This window comes from Cynara cardunculus, assembly GCF_001531365.2.
Source record: "Cynara cardunculus var. scolymus isolate 2C chromosome LG 13, CcrdV1, whole genome shotgun sequence".
Taxonomy (NCBI): domain Eukaryota; kingdom Viridiplantae; phylum Streptophyta; class Magnoliopsida; order Asterales; family Asteraceae; genus Cynara; species Cynara cardunculus.
Window position 1 is genome coordinate 40,880,350 of NC_037540.1, and position 4,692 is coordinate 40,885,041.

The following is a 4,692-nucleotide window of genomic DNA, read 5'->3' on the forward strand; positions in this document are numbered from 1 at the left end:
GATGCGATCTTGGTTGCGGACCAAGTCGTCCTTACACCACTAAGTCCCCTCACAAGTATTATCACATGTGATAAGGGTGTTGTTGATATAATACTATAATCCATCAAGACCATCACATGTGATGCTAAATCATAGACATAGACAACCTTTGGCGTATCCTAAGTCGTTGAACACGTCGTTCGCATATCACAGGGTCTCCTCATGCGTATTATCATATATGATAAGGATGTTCTCGTAAAATAAATGTGTTCTCGTTTGAACCTCCACATACATACATACATACATACATACATACATACATACATACATACATACATACATACATACATACATACATACATACATACATAACGCAGACGTAGCTCTCTTCTTTTTGGGTGTGAAGCAGTGTTAAACCGATATAGGATATATTTCAAATACAACTATGTTCATTTGTACAACCAATGCAACCTAATCAATTATAATATTTATGGAAATAATGAGAGTTCATTTATTATGTTTTAAATATTTATAAAACATGACTATTATTCATTAATTATGATCAACACTTTATATTAGAAAACAATCAAAACTTTCATGAAATCACATATTCATCAAATTAAATGGAAACACAAGGATTCACTATTGATATATATATATATATATATATAGAGAGAGAGAGAGAGAGAGAGAGGGGTGGTTTAATTTATAAACTCAACTATGAATACAAACCTTACAGGTCAATTAATTGAGATATTTATAGAAATGAAGAAAGTTTACTTATTATGATCAGATATTTATGAAAGATCATCAAAGTTCATTTATAATAATCAAGATTTTATATTAAAAAACAATTAAGACATATTCATTAGACTAGATAAACAATTAAGATTAGATCATAGGGTTTATACTAACGAACAGATCCGTAAATCATCCGTACTCTCTCTCTCCCTATATATATATATAGATATAGATACACACCACACTATGATTGATACAAAACTACCAAGAGAAAGTCATGATCAAAGGGCCTACTTGATAAAGACCATAACAAGTGTCATAAATGCTATTAAGACAGCTTTTTATGATGGCTGTGTCTCTGTCAAAACAAATTGGTTCAAACTTGACAAATATTTCCCCTTAATCTCATCTTCTTATCTTTGGGATTTAATACCATCTTTTTAGTTTTCTAAAACAATGGCTTCTTTCTTCGCCACATACATACAGATATAGGGTTGGGTTTACGTGAAACCAATCTGTTTTCATGAGATCCTTGAGACCACATTTTTGTACTTAAAACTCCACAACAAAACATTGTGAAGGTTTTACTGTGAAGTTGCAAGTGTAAAGAAATGGTCTCACGTAGACAGATTGGTCTTATATGATCCTAAGTTGAAGTATCTATACAATATTATAGAGCATTTGATAAAAAAAAAAAAAACTCTTAAAAACCATTTTTTTATGCATGAAGAACTGTTTATTGATGTATATTATTTGATATTCATGATTATAAGTAATTTTGCGTATGTACAACTTATTAAAATTTCATTTTTAAATTTGTGTAACTAACTGCAGGTAAACATAATCAAATACATGATAAACATTCATTTTAAATATAGGAAAATCTAAAATATAATTAAGATAATCATTGAGCTTTAACAAAATGTTTAACTATTATCTTTATAAAAAAATTATACTATTAAACCAAAAATGAAAAACTAAATTTTCATTAAATCTAAATTAAATTATAATAAAAAATTAAATTAAAGAATTTACAACAAAAAAAACAAGAACTATTAAATACTTAATTTGATATTAATATCGATTTTATTTTTTTCAAATTTATATTTCATTCAAAATAAAAACATTATCGTTTTCTCAAAACCACATAAAATCGTGTTATATCAATAAAATGAAGATTTATCTCGCTGCATTATGCAGGTACCATTCTAATTGTATTTAAAATATTGATTTTAGTTGTGATAATTAGTTTGAAAGCATACGGAATATAGATTATGAAAGTATCTAAGGGTCGACAAGGACTGATATCTAACTTTTCCGATATGATGCCATTCAGTGAAAAAAACATAACTAAGTGGTATGATTAGTCTTAATTAATTAAGATGCTGAACACTTGATGGTTTGGCTGAATTCAAGCTCTTGTGGGGTTGCATAATCATACATATAATGTAATGTAAACTCCAAGTGTCTGAATAAATTATATTTCATGTATTGTTTGCATATACATACATACATACAAACATACATACACACATACATACACACATACATACATACATACATACATACATATATACATACATACATACATACATACATACATACATACATACATACATACATACATACATACATACATNTACATACATATATACATACATACATACATACATACATACATACATACATACATACATACATACATACATACATACATACATACATACATACATACATATAGAGAGAGGGAGATCAAACAAGAATGATACTTATTTAAAAGAATAAGAGAATAATTATCATCAATCATTTCATTTAATAATATCAAAATTTCTTAAAAATTACCAAAAGGGCATATGTGTCATTTGTTGTATACAGATTATATATGGAAAGATTCATTTATTTATATAAAGATTATCTAATAAATTTAATTAAGATATTTATTCATGATTTGTTTATAGTTTTCGTTAGGGCTGTAAACGAACCGAATGTTCAACGAACCGTTCATGAACCGTTCGGCGGGAAGTTCGTTTATGTTCGTTTATTTAATAAATGAACGAACATGAACAAATTTTTTTGTTCGTGTAGTTAAACGAACGAACATGAACAAGAGCCTCGTTCGTTCATTTATGTTCGTGAACGTTCGTTCATTTACCGTTCGGTTACGTTCGTTTATGTTCGTTTATATATTAAATTTAATATATAATCTTTTATTTATTTACTTTGAATTCAAATAATATTTATTTATGTTCGTTTAACCCGTTCGTTTATGTTCGTTTATATATTAAATTTAATATATAATCTTTTATTTATTTACTTTGAATTCAAATAATATTTATTTATGTTCGTTTAACCCGTTCGTTTATGTTCGTTTATATATTAAATTTAATATATAATCTTTTATTTATTTACTTTGAATTCAAATAATATTTATTTATGTTCGTTTAACCCGTTCGTTTATGTTCGTTTATATATTAAATTTAATATATAATCTTTTATTTATTTACTTTGAATTCAAATAATATTTATTTATGTTCGTTTAACCCGTTCGTTTATGTTCGTTTATATATTAAATTTAATATATAATCTTTTATTTATTTACTTTGAATTCAAATAATATTTATTTATGTTCGTTTAACCCGTTCGTTTATGTTCGTTTATATATTAAATTTAATATATAATCTTTTATTTATTTACTTTGAATTCAAATAATATTTATTTATGTTCGTTTAACCCGTTCGTTTATGTTCGTTTAGCTCGTTCGTTTATGTTCGTTCGTTTAGCATGTTAACGAATGAACATAAACGAACACGAACACACCTTATTTCTAAACGAACACGAACACAAATATTTTCGTTTGTTTACCGTTCGTGTTCATTCATTTGTTCGGTTAAGTTAAACGAACGAACATGAACAAGTTTTCGTTCGGTTCGTTTACAGCCCTTTTCGTGATTTAAGCATGATTATTTTTATTTATTATTTTTTATAACATTAAAATAAGTGTGATTTAGTTCTCATTTAAAATATTTATTTTTATTTAAGAATTTTTTATAATTTTCGTCAAAAATCACATGTAATATCCATAATTAATCAACGTTTTTTCCTAAAAAAGAATCGTCAATGTTTCATATATGATATTAATCATAGTAAAAAACAAATGTAAGTTATCTGTAACAATATATGTGATACGTGTAACTTATGAATTATATTTTGAAGTACATGTATAACCTTATATATATTTTAAATGTGTTTTGTTATACATCATATGTGATTCTGTTTTTTACTTACTATATTTTTAAATGTTTTTAATTTAAATTATTGTTTTTCAAATTTTAAATCACATATAATTAAAAAAACAATTTGAAAAAATATAAAATTGTGAACAAATGTGACTTTGACTATAAATGTAATTTTTTTAAAAATGACTTCTTTAAATAAAAACTAAATTACGTGTATTTCAAATGTATTAAATATAAAATATTTTTTAAATAAAAAATTAAACCATATTAAAATCACAAATAACTTCTATATAGTTAAATTATTTTTATACTTTTATTTATTTATAGAATTGATTATTTAAGGTATTATTTAATGAAATGATTATTATTCTTTTAAATAAATATCATTCTTGTTTCATCTAAGATTAGGATTTTGAATATTGATTAGCATATATATTTTTTCACATGTATTTATTTCACAATGTGAACCTTTTATCATGTTTGTGAAACAAAAGTTACAACTAAAAAGTTTCACATTGTGAACTGCATATACATGAAGCAAACACATTGTGAAACAAATATATGTTTATCAATACATTATATGCTAACCTTAAATAAGAAAAAAAAATCAAATGAAACAATATTTTAAGATAAAAATTATCACAATATATATGGAGTTATCAAATGATTAAATCTATATATATATATATATATATATATATATATATATATATATAGGAGGCCTTCTTTTAAGAAC